Below are 17,518 nucleotides of genomic sequence, written 5' to 3' on the forward strand. Positions count from 1 at the left end.
CCAGTCAAGTCTCAAAAACATCCATGTTATTGTGTGCTACATGCAAAACTTTTGACAACCTGCAGGAGAGAACAACATTGTCTGATGACACAAACTTGCAGTGCAGGAAAATGCAAATTACTTTCAGCACCTGATCAGCAGAACTCATCCATGACTGAATTGAATAAACAATAGTCCGGCCCTCAGTATGGAACCTCCTGTCAGTCACAGACGGTATGTGTCCCGGTAGTTTTACAACCCATTATTTCATCCCAGGATGTCGGGATCTCTTTGTCTTTTTGCCATCATGAAACTTATGAGCGACTTCCTGTTAAACAATTGATTTCTCTCTTTTGTTTCCAGTGAGAAAAACGTTATATCCACATATGAAAGTGTTTTATACTGCAAATTGCTACTGACTAAGCAGCTGTTGAGAAAAGAAACATATATTCACTTCATAAAAAATATTCTGTATTTACTTACTTGTAGTTTTTTTTAACTTCTGGTTTCTGGTTTATAATATCAATTTAATGTAACTGAGGACTTTATTTTCTTACAAAAAAAAATAAAAATGTGCACTAACAAATGACATGAAGTCTAAGTTTTCTGTTCCCTGAGACTCCTGAAATGACTCAACATCGTCTAACCCTGGAGTCAAATTCAGGACTGATATGATGAATGGTTCATATTTTAGATTCCTTATTCAGAAGAAGTTCAGTAAGAAACGATCTTGTGATTTATTTCTGTTTAACACAATAGGAAATATCTTCAGGAACAAAACCATAAGTCTACCGCTCTCTGTCCGTCCTGTTGGGCTGTAATGTTCATTACACACTAGAATACTAAACTGAGAGCTGCAGGAAAACTGGAGTGACAACTTTGCTATTCTTAGATCCTTCGCAGATGCACTTCTCATGCAGGTGCACTGCAGAAGACTTTTATCGATCCGACACGATTCTCAAGCAGTTCTTAGATTCTGAGCGCTGGTGGGGCAAACGTCTAACGTCTGGCCCGAGAGCGCAACGGGGAAGATTTATCTTCTGTACAACAGTCCTCTCAGGACATTTCAGACTCAGTTTGTCAGGTTCACATCCATCTTGTCAGATTTTACTCAGCCGGTGGTTTAGTGGTTCGGAGGTGCAGGAAGATGATTGTGCATCTGTGTGATTAAATGACTGATCTGGCTGATTTTTCATTTGAGCGTGTTGATGACAATTTTATATGTGCATCTATATGCATGTACAGATGTGAGAATTCAGATGCACAATAAGATGCATCCAAACTATTTTTTAGGGTTCTAAGTCAATAGACTGGTTATTTCACCCATCAGCAGCTATTACCCTATAATTTATTATTATTTTTATGTGCATTGCTGACATAACTACGATCATTTGTGCAATAATTCAACTGTGCATTGCTCAGGCATTAATACTACATTTATACTGTACATTTCAACAAATATTCTTATTAATACTCATTTTTAATTTCATTATTTACACTGGTTATATGTTGTGTGTTTGATGCACATACTTGTACATATTTCTTATGTTTCTCATTTTATTTTGATTATTTATTTACATTACTCTACATATACTGTTTTATATAAGTATTTCTGATTTTAACAGGTTTGAGCAGTTTTTAGTCAAGTCATGCTGATATATAGATGTTATTAAAAACCACAAACGTTGACTGAAGTGCTTTACAAAGAGATTAAATAAAACACATGAATGATAAAGTAAAGATGCAGACATAGATAAAAGAGAATATAGGTTAATTAAGAAAGCATTTATTTTGATAAAATCATGACACAACAGTAGAGCGCAAACAACAAAATAAAATAAAAACCAGTGTGGTCAGCATGTTTTCGTGATGATAATTAATAGGCTAACGAGGAGAGATGGGTCTTTAGATGGATTTAAAAAGTAACAAGTAAGTTGTAATGGGTTTAATACAAGGTTAATGGGTTTAGTAGGTTTTCAGGGTGAGCTTGATACCGTAGTGAGAAATATAGAGGCTGACTGCACATATACAGTCCGCTGGCACAGCCTGATGTTTGCTAATGTACTCATACGTACGGTGGTCATCACTCAGTTTGAGCCTCCACTCGAGTGCTTGCCAGGGATTATGGCACAAGAAGTAGTGTGATTATATTCTGTGCATCTGTTAATGTGAGATAACTGCTGTAACTGTCTTAAACCACAGTCATATCTCAGCTACTTTACTTTGTGTTAATACAGGCTTTGATGGATATGTTTAGTAGATTTTTAATTAATTAGTACAGTAATGCCTGCAGACGGAGCCGATACTTGCATTTCGATTAGACCAGGATTCCTCAGCATCTGTGAATGAGGAGAACAAGCAAAACCTCCTGCAGCATGCCTTCACCTCCAGCACCTGCTAATGAAAAACTTACCAGATGTTAAGATGGAAGTGAGCTTTCCAGTGATACCCAATTTATGCAAATATCACATTTATACTGCATGCAAAAAACTGCATGTGATTATCATAAAGTGGTCATGTCTGTAAAGGGGAGACTCGTGGGTACCCATAGAACCCATTTTCAATCACATCTTGAGGTCAGAGGTCAAGGGACCCCTTTGAAAATGGCCATGACAGTTTTTCCTCGCCAAAATTTAGCCTAACTTTGGAGCATTTATTTAGCCTCCTTCCTCAGCTGATTAGACTGTTGTCAGGCTATTAAATAGGCGTTATCAGTTGCTATAAGCCCCATAGACGTGGGTCAATAAGGGCCTACTACACCCGCTGGTAGGTTTTTATCATCTATTCACATGGTAGATCACCTAAAGAAGGTATAAAAGAACACGACAGCAACCTCCAGCGACCGTAGTAATTATGACAGGAGCAGAAGTGGAAGTCAGGCGCTGCAGTGTAGACAGTTTGAAACTCCATAAGGGGTGGAGGTTGATGAAGATGGATGGGACACAAAACGCAGGACTTTTACCCAAAAGACTGGAGTTCACATTCTGTGTGAAACCAACAACGTGTAGTTCTCTTTGTGTTTGTAGTTATTTTAATCCAAAAACACAATGTTACTTAACTGTTTTTATTGCCTAAACCTAAAGAAGCCTTTTTGTTTGTGTTCAAAACGTAGCGTTTCATTGAGTTTTACAACACGTTAGAACGTGTTGCTTTTAAGTTTCGCTTTCACTTTTACAACATAGTAGGCGTAGTAGTCCCCTATTGACCCACATCAATGGTGCTTATAGTGACTGATAACAGTCTACCTGTCAAGCTAACGTGACATCGTTGATACCATTGGATTCCTAAGGTTTTCTAGTTTTATGTGATCCCAGTAGAGGTTAAGGCGGTATGGCAACATAAAACACAAAACAAACCCTATTAGGTCTCAAGAGAGAGGACTCTCCAATCTGTTGTCGTCCCCTATGTTCAGTCCTGATAGGGGTTAGTATTTTGGGTCAACCCCTAACAAAAACACCCTTAACACAAAAAACTCACCAAAGGGTTTTCATTTGTAAGTTTAATACCTCCAGAGTTTCTGATGTTGTGATTTTGTGGATTACAGTTGGAAACTGGATCAGAGAAAATCATAAAGTCATATTCCAATAATCTCTCTCCCTTGTCCGACACCAACCGCCCACACAACCAATTAAATCAGACACATTAATATAAGATGATGATTTCATCGTTCTTTACATGCAAAACCGGAAGAGAAAGCAAAGACATTGTGTACAGTGAGTCTCTTTAAGATGTCTGTTTTATGTTTCTGTGTATGTGAGACAGAGAGTGAGTGTGTGTGTGATGGAGTCAAGTGATTGGGTCGTATTGTGTACCAGGAATGTAATCTGTCCTCAGTGTAATATTCTTCTGTGTGCTGACTACAGTCCAATCTGTGTGGACGAATAATCAGATGGTGAACTTGTGAACTGAACTCAGTACAAGTAGGTCAGTCTGAATCCAAGGAAAACCAAATATTAGAGACCGTATTAAAGCTGTTCACGTAAAGAAAGCCAGTAATGAATAAGGTGCATATTGACAATAATGAGCCTTCCGGCAGGCAGTGAATTACATGGCAACAACACATCAGTATAAATGTGACAAAATGCAGTGAAAGCTCAACAATAGCAGCATTTATAGCTGATATAAATGTTGACTCTTTGATTCTGTGAGTGTTTTTGTTTTTCACACCGCTGCCGAACGGAGCCTCGCCCCTTTGCTCTGCTGTCTACGGAGAAAAGACGTTGACAGATCAGGTGAAGTGAAACTCTCGTTATGTAACAGAAATAAAGCGGCAGGACAGGAAGCTTGTGAGGAGGAGAGTTGTGTTCCCCACAGAGCAGGATGTGTTCATCAGAGGGATTCAGCTCCGTCAGTCAGTTGTCTCTCTGTGATCTCAGACGTTGTCTTGCTTGTTAGTCTCGCTTTGTTACTGCAATCGTCAATCTGTGAGTGGAAAGAAAAAAGTGGGTTACAGTAAAGAAAGTATTAACATTCCTCAAAACATCTTCAGCATAACAAAATGACTGTTAAACTCCTTGTTTTATTCATTGTTTTCTTGATCCTGTCAGAGTTATAAGCCTAATAATTGGATTTGCAAGGTGTTTAGCACAGCTTTACAAGGCCTGCCGTGTACTGAATATTAATTTCTTTATTGCTCCAGGAATCTAACGGGTTTAAGTTTTTGGTTTCAGGTCTCAAACAAAATCAAGGTTCCAGGCAGCCTAGTTCAAGTCCTCATTCTGGGACAGCAGTCAACCATTAAAGGAATAGTTGTACATTTTGGGAAATACACTAATTAATTTTCTTGCTGGGAGTAAGAAGAGAAGATCGATACCAACAAAGTTAGTATGATAAATACGAAGCTATAGCCAAGAGCTGGTTAGCTTAGCTTAGCATAAAGACTGGGAACAGGGGGAAACAGATAGCCTCTGGTTGGTCAGGTCTCACCTGTCTGTTTGACAAACAGTTTCAACTTCACTTATTTCACTTCATGTTATCTGGTCAGTTGATGACGATGTTACTGCCAAAGCAGATGCTCCACCAGATGCTGCATCAGCTCTGCAGTACAATACAGAGAAGAAGAGAAAGTCAGAGTGAGTCCTCTTCCTGTTTTTAGCCATGCTAGAGCCGGTCCACCACTTTGGTTCGGACTGAAAGATCTCAACATCTACTGGATGGTTTTGCACAACAGTCCCCAGTGAATGTATCCTAACGTCTATAGTGATCCCCTGAGCTCTAGCGTCACCATGAGGTTACCATTGGATGGAACCTACAGCGCTATCATCAGGTTCAAATAATAATTTGTCATCTTTGACTTATGACGTTTGTGTTTAGTGCTAATTAGCAAATGTTCATTCTAAACAAACTAAGATGGTGAACATAGTTAACATTATACCTGCTCAGTGGACAACCTCCGGGTCTGAGAAATGAAGCCAATGCGGAAGTACCTTAAACTTGCATTCTTTCTAACAGCCAGCAGGGGGCGACTCCTCTGGTTGCAAAAAGAAGTCTGATTGTATAGAAGTCTATGAGAAAATGAGCCTACTTCTCACTTGATTTATTACCTCAGTAAACATTGTAAACATGAGTTTATGGTCTCAATCGCTAGTTTTAAGTCTTCTTCAATACAGCATGATGTTCATTTAGTAAATTATGGTCCCATTTAGAGTCAAATAGACCATAAAGCAGGGGATGCTTTAGGGCGTGGCTACCTTGTGATTGACAGGTCGCTACCACGACGTTGTCCAGTCTCGGAGTTGTTCGCATTTTCGTATTACAACTTTCATCTAAACATTTTGGTTGACTAAAAATGTCTTATTCAGCATTCAGTTGTACTTAGCTCCACCGTCTTGTGTCGCTTCTGGTTGCAAGAAACCAAGATGACGACGGCCAAAAACCAAGATGGCGACGGCCAAAATGCCGAACTCGAGGCTTCAAAACCGTAGTTCACAAACCAATGGGTGACGTCACGGTGACTACGTCCACTTCTTATACAGTACATAGTCAGTGTAGCTGCTTAACAACTTAGCATTGACATTGTGAGCATGTTAGCATTTAGCTCAAAGCATTACTGGGCTTTAAACTAAATGCCTCACAGAGCTGCTAGTGTGGCTGTAGACTCTGATTATTAAAGACTTTGTGTCACAGATCAGTTCTAGTTATTTACTAGCAAATCATACCCAGAGTCAAACACAATAAACCAGTTTATACACGATGTCTTATTTAGTCATTATAAAATAATATATCACAACAGAAAATGACAAGAACATTTTTTGATTTTGTAATGGTGAAGTCTCTATGCAGGATGAATGTTGAGGATGACAGTAATGTTTCAGCTCCAACTAGACGAGGAAGAGAGTAAATAAACACACCACTAAGCAATCACAGTGAACATCTGCTCTCTGTCACAGCGACTCTGCAGAGATGCAAACGAGTCGCTCTCGTTCCTCCTGCAGCTGTTGTCTGACAACAAACCCTCTTTGTCCTTCTCATAGACGAAAGATAGATCATCTGAAAACAGGGAGAAGACAAATCAATGTCTGAATTAGCAAAAGATATGAGCCAGGTCACATCTGGCACTACAGACAGAAACAATACTTTAAATAATACTTAAATTGTCATTATAAATAGGGATATGAACAGCGATGAAAAACACATTTTAATGGTGAAGCTATACTGTCATGGCTGAGGAGGCTTTTACTGCCCAAAGCAAAACCTTCTGAGCTCTGCAGAACAATTACTGGTTGTGATGAAGCTCAGCTATTTTCTGCGGTATTAGAGGAAATGTGAAAATGGAAAAAGACTAAGAGGACCATAGATAAGAGTGTGAAGATGTAATCCAACCAAACTACTATGGGTTGACTTGAAATCGTACCGCATCCTGCTTATAAACTGTGACTGCTGCAGATAATGTTTGGAGAGATAAATATGTATATTCCTATATTAATCCTCGAGATTTGACTGAAAGAGAATACGCTGTCGGAAAATCTGTGGGAGGGAGGAATTAATTAATCCAACCTTCAGGGCGTTTTGGTTTTAGTACTACATGAGGTTGTAGATACAGTTTAGGTGTCTGTAGGGACAAATTAAAAACTCATCGAAGGAGAAAAGAGGGATTTGGAGCCACAAATCTTTTATCGCGGCAGGTGTTTTCCACACATAAACAATAGCAACCAATTAACCTCTGACACCCGGCCAGAATTGGAGTGTCAATGCTTGTCGATTCCTGAAAATATTGCAGTTTAGTTCCTGTTCTAATGGCTGGTTTTATGGATTGAGTATGTAAATCATGTTGGATAGTCTCAGATTTATCGCCAAAGCACACTGGTCTTTGAGTTTGTCTTCTTAAAATGCTAATCAGTTTAACTCTGGTGCTCCTGATCAGCTGTGCAGAGAGCAACCAAATGCAGGTCATGAAACACAACCACTGTCATACATGAGCTTTATGTCTGATGGCTCATATGAAGCTGCCTTAAGATCATAAGATGTATTAACACTAAATGTAAAGGGGATTTACAGTGTTTACTGAACTAATAGTTGATTATTGTTTTATTTGATGTTTCTGTGCAGTATTATTACCCCATTACTTCAACAATGTCACTAACTAATGTTTTTATACATTTTTAAAATATATTTTTGAATGAATGCAGACCATGTCACAGTTCCTGTCCAAGTGAAAATAAAATGTAATAAATGATGGACTTTTCATAATTTTGCTCACTTTTAAAGGTGTTCTAGAGTCTATACGATATCCAGAGCATTAAAATAGCATCAAACAACTATTTTCTATGTAAAAATGTAGAGGAGTAATGTCTACCTGAGCAGAAAATTAAGTCACTCTCCCTCTGTGTGTGTCATAATCAGAGCTTCTCCTTGCTTTGTTGACATAGCCGGGCCGGCTGCGCATGCCTTGTTGACACGTATCTTTAACTCTGTCATCATTGTTGCCGTTGTTTTCCCTGTTAGTGTTGTTAGCACCATTAGCTGCAAGCTGCTGGCTCAGCCTTTGCCATATTGAGAGCCGTGTGGAGGAAATAGAAATGCTCCCAATCTCGCATTTAGCACCTTTAATTTATGCTCATCTGACTTAAAATCACACACTTTACATTAATTCCATTATGAAATGTAACAGTATGAAAATAATAATAATACAGTTTATTTGTAAAGCGCTTTTCCAGACTCAAAGCGCCAGCATCACTAAAACACGCACATCCACTTTCACTGATGGCATTGGAGACATATCGTACATCTCCTGCAGCCAACACATCAGTTCTTGGTGTTAAGTAATTTAATCAGTTGATAATCAGTTAATTAGTTGCAGTATGAACGAAGGGTCATAGTGATTTGTTTTGCACTGAGGAGCCCTGAAAGTGGTATCAAAAGGTGAAAGCTGGAATTCAGAGCACACAGTATTCTTTTAGTTTGATAGACTCATAAAGTGACTGGAGGAGATGCATCATTTCTACCTGCAGAGCAACGTGAGGTTTTAGTTGAACTCTGGTTGCAAAAAGAAGTCTGATTGTATAGAAGTCTATGAGAAAATTACGATACTTCTCACTTGATTTATTACCTCAGTAAACATTGTAAACATGAGTTTATGGTCTCAATCTCTAGTTTCAAGTCTTCCTCAATACAGCATGATGTAGTAAATTATGGTCCCATTTAGAGTCAAATAGATCATAAAGCAGGGGATGCTTTAAGGCGTAGCTACCTTGTGATTGACAGGTCGCTGTGTTTTTACAACTTTCAGTTCATGAAAGTTGATTGTAAAATTTTTGGTCCCCTGAAAATGTCTTATTCAGCATTCATTTGTACTTAGCTCCACCGTCTTGTGTCACTTCTGGTTGCAAAAAAACAACATGGCAACAGCCAAAATGCCAAACTTAAAGCTTCAGTAGGCAGAATGTTATTGGCATTATTGGGCAAAAAATAATAATAATGATAACCTTTCAGCATATTGTAATTCAAGTGTTCTGAAAACTGTTTTCAGGCTTTAAAAAATCTGTCTTGGGACGGGAGACTTTGGCCAATCACAGGTCATTTCAGAGAGAGCGTTCCTATTGGCTGTGCTCCGGCTGGTGGGCGGTGCTTGGTATTTCCTCAACAGATCTCAACATGGCTGCCGGGTCACAAACTTTCTCATTTTACAGCTAAACAGTACACTACAAGATGTTTCTGATAACATTTGAGGTGAGAAATAGGCATTACAGTAACAGAATATTGATTCATATTTGATCAGCGCTGCCTAGTTTGACCGTTTGGACGGAGTTTGCGAGTGATTGACTCGTGGCTCTCAGACGGCAGGCTCCAGCTCGGCTCTGATTGTTTTTTTCCCTGCGGTCTGTGAAATCTTGTAGATGCCATTAGGAGCACCGGAGGACACAGAGGCACATGATTTTTTTTCAGATTACCTGTCTCATGCTCTACTGTCAGGATATAGTGACAGTAAAAATAGCTTTTTTTAATCATATTTGCTCCATTGCTACCCACTGCTGCTTTAAGTCTTCAAAACGGCAGTCCACAAACCAATGGGTGAGGTCACGGTGACTATATCCTCTTCTTATATAGAGTCTATGGGACTGCACAATAAAAAAGTGACACAACCTCAGTCTGAAAACAAACTCAAGTTTATGTAAAAGTGTATCTGCTGATGCAGCTCGAAGCAAAAACTTTCAATCCAGGTTGTGGGCCCCTGATATTATTAAGAGCTGACCTGAGTGACCTGATGATGAAGGCTGCGGACACTAACTCCGTGCTGTGGGTCAAACACAACCTCCGCATGACAATGAATGCAAATACTGTTTAATCAAAGCAACATGATGCAAATACATGAAGCGACAAGGTAGACACAGACGCATGTCTCATGCTGAGTTTACTTTGTTACTGAGAAATGTTATTACTCTAACATATGCACACCTTTGTAGACACATTCTTAGGAAGATTAAACATATAAAAGGAAGGTATGGACGACTGCACAAAGAAGCAGCGTTTCATTCAAGCTGTGAGACGTCACTTTTCAGATCAACTTTCTGCTGACAGTGCGTGTAAGTCGGCATATTTCCTGGCCTCCATTCAGAGCCAACAGCTTGCACTTTGAACTCATTGTGTCATATTCTGTCCGAAATAAAAACATGATAGAGCCAAAGCTTTAAATGTGCAGCTGCCAAAAACAGTGTGTGAAGCTGCTGAGTGTCTGTTGGGTCACGCATGTTCTCCAACAGATTATGTCCCATATGGCCCGCACTGGTTGTTTAGTTTAACGTGATTAATTAGTTTCAACACGTGTAATCACAGGGACTGAGCTCTGACTTCATTTTATTTCTCTTCTACGGTATGTTGTGATCAATCACAATCATCGGCTGATGGATAAGCTCATTGCCAGTGTTGTTTACTATATTGGTGCCTCTCTCTCTCTCTTTGCTTGAAGGCACGTCAATAGACCTCTGTTCACCGCTGAATTGAATTGACTCTATAAAAGGAATTGGCCTGGACAGAGGTAGGGGCAGAGGGCACAAATCAGGCCTCAGGGACAACTTGTTGGCATTCAGTATGTGCACGCACACAATACACACGCATGTGAGGATATGTTTGCTCAGATATGTACACTGCACTTTTCTCTGTGCATGTGGGAGCGCTTGTTGCGCTCCAGTGCGTTTGTTTACGGCAGCCTGTCAACACATGATGAGTCATCACAGCGCTGAGCTCTTGAGCTTTCCCTCCGTGTGTGTGATCCATGTTTGTCTGCACAGATTCATTTTTCTCCTCCCAAAAAAGCACCGATGATGAAGAGTGGTGGTTGCAGGACGGGTGAGGGGAGGGCATGATGAGTCTTTACTCTGTGTTTGTTGTGTGGGGCCAAACACTTAGTTTATGACACCCTGAAAACCACCATCCACATTATGTAATGCATTCTGAGTCTGATTAAAACTTCAATTTTGTAATGGTTATAAATTACACTGCTAGACCCAGCACTAGAGGGCAGTAGTAGAGGTAGTGAGAAGGAACATACGACTTTTAGAACATCTAAAATAAAATAAAATATATCTCGGTTGTATCAGGTAGTCTGGCTATGAGACACAAACAGTGTTTTCTTTACCCATGAGTGTCAAAGAATGTGTACGACCTCTGTAAATATGTTGAATCCTGTATACTTGTGATGTAATTGGTGTATACAAAGCATTTGATGTAAGCAGGGTCTGAAATTAACTTCTTTCCTCACCTGCAACTGTGGCAGGTCACTGAACATTTCTACTGGCCACTCAATTTTTTTTGTCTGCCACCTCTGAAATCTAGGTAGAACTCTATAAAATTGTAAACACTGAGTCAGTGGTACCAGGCCATAGAATTTTGGAGTAAAACATGTAACCCTAATCCTTGCCTACATTTAATTTAGGCTTTAGAATTGCTTTTTAAAAATATAATATCTCAATATAAGGAAAACCTGTCTGCCATGGTGGCAGGTGATCTGACATTTTTACCTGCCAAAGCCAAAATGTACCCTCTATTTGGCAGGTGGCCGGTGCTAATTTCATTCCCTGGACGTAGGGGTGTCGCGATATACCAGTATTGGCGCTAACCGTGATACGAAAAAGATTAAATACTTATATCATGTTGATAAAACACATTATGATAATATTGTGTAAATTTCTGTCCCCTGCTCCCTGCAAGAGATGTTGTTTAGTTGATAATGACATTGTATTGATGGCAGATGTTAGGCCTTGTGGATTTTTTTACTTTTAATTTTTTTAATATCCATTAGTGTAATTTTTCTTTTTGTAGAGTTATGTTTGCAAAATCTCTCCACTTCCCTACTGTTTTGAGTGGAATTAATTTGCCAAAAATGAGACAAAACACACAAAAACAAAGTTAAAGATTAATTTGACTGGTTTTGTTTTTACAGATATCGTGATAATATCGTTATCGTAAATTCTTTTGGCCACAATAATCGTGTAGTGAAATTCTGATATCGTGACAGCCCTAATTTAAAGGAATATTTCAACATTTTGTGAAGGTTTATTCGCTTTCTTGCTGAGAGTTGGATGAGAAGTTTGATAACACTCTCATGTCTGTACGATAAATATGAAGCTACTGCCAGCAGCCAGTTAGCTTAGCTTAGCACAAAACCTGGAAACGGAGAAACAGCTAGCCGGGCTCAGTTCAGGGGGTGCGAACTATTTCTTGGCTGTGCATAATAACTTCCTGGAGTGTCATTGCCATGAGATATATGAGATAATATCTGACGGTCAGAGTAAGTGACGTAGTATTAATAGCGTGAGAGTCCGCCAAGGGCGGGTGGAAGTGGTGGTGGATGGGTCAAACAAACACAAGATTTCAACCAGGAGACCGCTGTTCGTATCCCGTGTGAAACTAAAAGTAACTTTGACTTATTTTGTCATGTCAGTCGTTAATCACGTGACTCGTTAATAGCGTCAATCCTGTGAGTCACGCGAGTCGTTAGCCAGTGAAGTTAACGTCAACCATGACCGTTTCCTAACCTACCTAAGAGGTTGTGTTGCCTAAACCTAACTTCCTGTGAAAACGGAAGATTATTTTGAAAGGACACTATGCATGTAATTAGCGGATATTTACACGCAGTCCCTGATACGTCCAAAAGTAACGTAAGAGGGGTACCCCGTGCGTCGGACTCCGATGAGGGGCGCTGACCGTGTGCTGGTACTTGATGAGTTGAGAGTTAGAATGTGTTACATGATATATTGTGTTAATTAATGAGCTTTAGAGGTGCAGTTAGGTGGATGTTATTACCCTCGGACGGAGCTGTTTCCGTCTGCTTCCAGGCTTTATGCTAAGCTAAGCTAACCGAATGGCTGTAGCTTCATATTTGACAATTACGAGAGTGGTTTCAATCTTTTCTATTAACTCTCTGCAAGAAAGTGAATAAGTGTATTTCCCAGAGCGTTGAACTATTGCTATAAGTCAAAGTTCTGGGTGAAAACTAAAAACAATGGTTGGCGTGTGTGTGTGTGTGTGTGTGTGTGTGTGTGTGTGTGTCTCAACCTGACTCAAACAACTCTGTGCTCTGTGCCTTTTCTGACTGACTTTAAATAATAATTACCTGACTGAGACTATATGCATACCCTTCATTTTTTTATTCTTTTTGTGGATCCATGAAGTTCTTGCCTCACAGCCTTACAGCACTCACTGTTACATCATGAGGACAAATAATCACTTCTTGTCTCAGGTGACATTATTACCAGTGGTGTGGTTGTTTTGCAGTAGAGAAATGTGCTCTCTGGAGGTCCAGTGTCTTAATTGTTCCCTGCGGAGGGGGGAGGGAGAACACATCGTCCTGCCGGGACACAGACGGATGCCATTCACCTCCTTACCGCTCAGCAAATTCAAAAATACAATTTTATCATGTGAAACTATCTGCCGAGCTTAATGCCCGCCTCATCTGTGCCACATGGTGTCACGCTGTGTGAGTTCAGCTCCTATCTCAGCAGTGTGACGGTCGTGTTTGCTGCTATTACTGTATGTGATTTTCCACATATTTGCTGCTTGTATGCAGTAAATGATGATGCAGTGCATGTCATTGTAAGGTGTTTATCTGTTGCAGTGTTCGGCAGGGAAATAATCACAATACAATCTGTCAAATAGACTGAAAATTGGACTCTGCTTTATCAGCCTTTGGTAACTCCAACGGTTTCTATCTCTGATTATCACTAATTACTCAGTCCACATTGTGCGGCTGATAAAAATGGCTGATTACTGCGATGAGACACCCTGTCACTCTAATTCACAGAAATCGTACACTCCCACTCTGACTTCTGCTCAACCGTATTAACGCCGGAGCAAATGTCTCTGGCAGTCAAAGCCAGAAAGCCTAATCTAATCTACATGCACACTTCCACACAAATAACCACACACTGTGATATTCATTCCTACCAACAACATGCACATTATTGTATTTATTGTTCCACTGAGCGCGTAATTATGCAGTTTTAGATGTTTGTTGTCCCAGTGGCATCGCGTCAGTGAGGAGGAGTTCGGTGTAATTTATCAATTCAGCTGATATCTGACTGGCTGCATGGTGAGGGACAGGGCTTGTTGGAGGTTTGGTAGTGGAGAAGTTCAGGTTAATGGCTGTCCTGAGTGGCTGTGGAGCTATCAATGATGGATGGGTTACTGCAGTGTTCTTCACTGCGGCCTGATTGGACAGCCACCTGGCCATTCAGAAGAATGATTGTCTGCTGAATTGTATGTGCTGTTATGTGTCCTGGTGATGTATGTAGTGAATACTAGTTGTAGGCATATTGTAAATGCAGTAATCAGCATGCAGTTACCCTGCACGCTAGATGCATACAGTTATCTGTAGTGTGTGGCAGTGCAGGACTAAACCAACACAGATGGTCCCCACCTCATGAAGTTCTCTTTGCTTCTCACTCCCCGGGTTTGGGTCAGTATTATTCCATCAAAGGGTAACTTCAGTATTTTTCAACTTGGACCCTATTTTCCCAGTATACTTTTAAGTATACTTTAAAGGTCTCATATTATGCTCATTTCCAGGTTCATAGATGTATTTTAATGTTGTACTAGAACATGTTTACATGCTGTAAAGTAAAAAAAAAAATGTTATTCTTCTCATAGTGTAGCCTTAGTCAGCCTGCCTCAGAGCCTATTCAGCATCTGTCTGAGATACCCTGATTTAGAGCCTGTCTCCTCCCACTCTGCTCTGATTGGTCAGCGTTTCTTGCTGTCCTGTCAATCAAACGCCCTCAACACAGCGTCACTTTCTCCCCGGAGCTCTCCCTGCAGCAACCTTGGCTGCAACTAGCTGAGCTGAGAGAGAAGCAGCTAGGAAGAGTTTATAAACTACTTAAAAGTTTATAAACCAGAAACTTCACCCAGCGCACGTTACCGGAGGAATCTGATCAGAAATCGGCGACAAATGAACAACATCTGCGATCAAGACTCCAGGTTTTCCTGATGGTTTTTCTCCGGTAAATAATGCTATTTATAGCTTTGTTAGTTAGCTCAGTATTTACGTTATACATAAACTCTGTAAACCATAAACATACACTCTGTTTTACGTTTGTCTTTACAGGTCCATCTGTGAGAAATGACCGACAGAATCATCCCAGAGGAGGAGAAAACATTAGCAGTGAGCAGATGGGAGATACATACTAACGCTATGAGACGGTGTGTAAACACAGCGAACATCAGGATGGAAAATAGAAGATGTGAAACAGTAGTCAGTTCATTATTTCTGGTAAAAGACACCTGATAAACGTAGTAAAGTAATCAGAGTAATGGTGTATTAGTTACTGTAGAAGCTGTCTCTGTGTTACCATGACTACAGACCGGTTAACGTTACACTCACCAGAGCTTAACTTGCCGTAGCTTGCCATAGCTAACCGGAGCAGAAAGACTTTATGTACTTTATGTCAACATAACTGCAGGTGGGATTAAAATTCTGTGAATAATTAATATTGTCATCTGTCTACTCAAATAAAGTTTGATTGTGAAACAGAAATGTGTTGTTTTGCTTACAAGTCACTATTTACTACCTGTACTCTTCTACATGCATGACATCAAATTAATGTTTCATATCACCTGTTTAAACACCTTTGTGAAAGAACATGTTGTATTTAGATGATGGGAGTACATGAAGACTTTTCTGCTGGTTCTTGCAGACTAACAGAAGTAGGAGCAGACTTTGCTCATAGTTACGAGGCGGACTGAGAGTGTCAGGCTGTGGACGGGGTCACCTATCTGCAGGTTCTCCTGGTGGTTCTAACCGTTCCACCAGGAAACCCTTATATGGCTTGCAATTCGTCCTTGACGTCACCAGTGTAAGGAAAAGCTGCTCAGCGTTTTTTTAGACCCATTTTCGGAGAGACGGAGCAGGAGAAAAAGAGAGGATGGTCTTTTATGATACTATGGTGGCCTGTAGACACACTGGGGACAGATATTGATGTTTAAAAGACATGGAAAAGTGCATTTTACATAATAGGTGACCTTTAAATGTAAGAGTAGTAAACTTTGAGTACACAACTACTTTACATCCAAGTTTTATTTTGTACTGCCACAATAGTATAAACTATACTACAAGTGAACTTATAGGTATATTGTTAGTTTACTAGCTTGTAGCCCACTTTTTAGTTTATGAAAGTACGCTTTAAATTATATTCTCAGTAAACTACTAGTTTAATAGTTTTTACTGAAAGTATACTTGTAAGTTTTATTTGAGTGAACTTATAGTACTTAGCTAAATATACTTTTCTGTAAACTTTTCAGTATAAGCCAAGTATACTTGGATTTTTCCGTACACTTGCCAAGTACACTTAGACTTTTCTGTTTACTTGACAGTATAAGTCAAGTATACTCAAGTATAATTTTGTTAAGCATATCTCTGAAAAGTACATAAAAGGTAAACTGAAAGCATACTCTCTTACTTAAAGTTTAAAAGAAGTATTCTAAGGGCACACTTGAATAAACTTCTTTCTTGGAAGGGAGTGTCAGGTTGCCCCAAATGATTACATTACAGCTCATTTAGCAGCTGCCGGCTGAAGCTTTCTCCCTCAATACTGGACCAATTTCAAAAAGTGTTGTCCCCATTAGTCACTTAGACACAAAAACATGGAAAAATAGGGTCCAGATTGAAAAATACCAAAGTTATCCTTTAATTGACACAACAATGTGTTTGAAGGAAAACAACATCATGGTCACGGGTGAATCCTCACTTTCCTGGTCGTCCCTGTTACTTCATCAAGCAAGAAGGTCTTTCCTGGCTCCTGTTTTCAGATAGCTGATTAGACCGTTGCTCAGGTTGAAGGTGGGCAATGCTGGGATGTATTGGAATGATAAAGGTGTAATTTGTCTCACCATAACAGGAGCAACAAACCTAACAGAGGCAATATTTTTAGAATGATTAAATTAATAATAAGAGTCAGCATGTTTCCCTCTCTTCTCTGTATACTCTTATTTTGTGACTCCGCGTTTGCTCTCTCCTCCGTACCATGTCAGGTGTAGTTCATTTGCCAGGTGGGTCGTCTGTCCGTGCTGTTGGTTGATCAGATATCAGAACAGGGCACAGAGAGATTCAACCATGATGAGTGTAAGCTGGAGGTAACTCAGTGCACGCAAACATCAGTGAGGGGCTCACCGGGCAGCTGCTGTCCTGCCACGCATGCACGCACTCACGCAGATTAATTCTGTGAGATATAATGTCTGACTTTGTGTAATGCATCAGTATAGTGGACTTTGCATCCTCATGTGTTTCCTGCTGTGCTCATGTTAATCAGCAGCTGACTCTTCCTCACTGTGGATGAGCGGAGGTGAGCAAGAAGTTGCTGGGAGGCAGCTGTATTATTTAGAAGAGGCTAATGTTTAATGATATGTTTTGGCCTCCACATTTTTCAAATGTCTCATCATATGAACCTCTCAAAGAAACAAACAAAATAAAACCAAACCTTTGGCAATGTTTTGCCTCACGCTTGCTTCTAAAAAGGTTAACATTGGTGTTACTTCTTTAGGATTAATGTCATCCTCGGAGGCTTTATGACAAAACAGCTTTAGTTTTTTAAGAGACACTGAAAACACA

Source organism: Sebastes fasciatus, chromosome 2 (genome assembly GCF_043250625.1).
Source record: "Sebastes fasciatus isolate fSebFas1 chromosome 2, fSebFas1.pri, whole genome shotgun sequence".
In the NCBI taxonomy this organism is placed as follows: Eukaryota; Metazoa; Chordata; class Actinopteri; order Perciformes; family Sebastidae; genus Sebastes; species Sebastes fasciatus.